The following is a 666-nucleotide window of genomic DNA, read 5'->3' as shown; positions in this document are numbered from 1 at the left end:
ACTCTATGGGCTGTCCTTTTGTTTTCTTGACAGTGTCCTTAGCTTTACGAAAACTTTGCAATTTCATTAAGTCCCATTTTTAGATCTTTGACCATAGAGCACAAGCCATTGGTGTTCTGTTTAGGAAATTTTCTCCTGTGCCTATGAGTTCTAAGGTTTTTTCCTACTTTCTCATCTAATAGTTCCAGTGTACCTGGTTTAATGTGTAGATCTTTGATCCACTTGCACTTGAGCTTTGTACAAGGAGATAAGAAAGGCTCTATTTTCATTCTTCTGCATGCTGAGTTCCAGTTGAACCAATACCATTTATTGAAGAGGCTGTCATTTTTCCATTGAATGTTTACAGCTCCTTTGTCAAAAATCAAGTTACCATATGTGTGAGGGTTCATTTATTGATCTTCTATTCTATTTCATTGATCAACGTGCATATCTCTGTACCAGTACCATGGGGATTTTAACACAATTGCCTTGTAATATAACTTGAGGTTAGGGATGGTGATTCCCACACACGTTTTCTTGTTTTTGAAGATGTATTTCAATATTTTGGGTTTTTGTTTTTCCAGATGAATTTGCACATTGCACTTTCTAGCTCTATGAATAATTGTGTTGGTATTTTGATGGGGATGGCATTGAATCTGTAGGTTGCTTTTGGTAAGATGGCCATTT

The sequence above is a fragment of the Micromys minutus genome (genome assembly GCF_963924665.1).
Source record: "Micromys minutus genome assembly, chromosome: 32".
Taxonomy (NCBI): Eukaryota; Metazoa; Chordata; class Mammalia; order Rodentia; family Muridae; genus Micromys; species Micromys minutus.
This window is presented reverse-complemented; position numbering follows the sequence as displayed.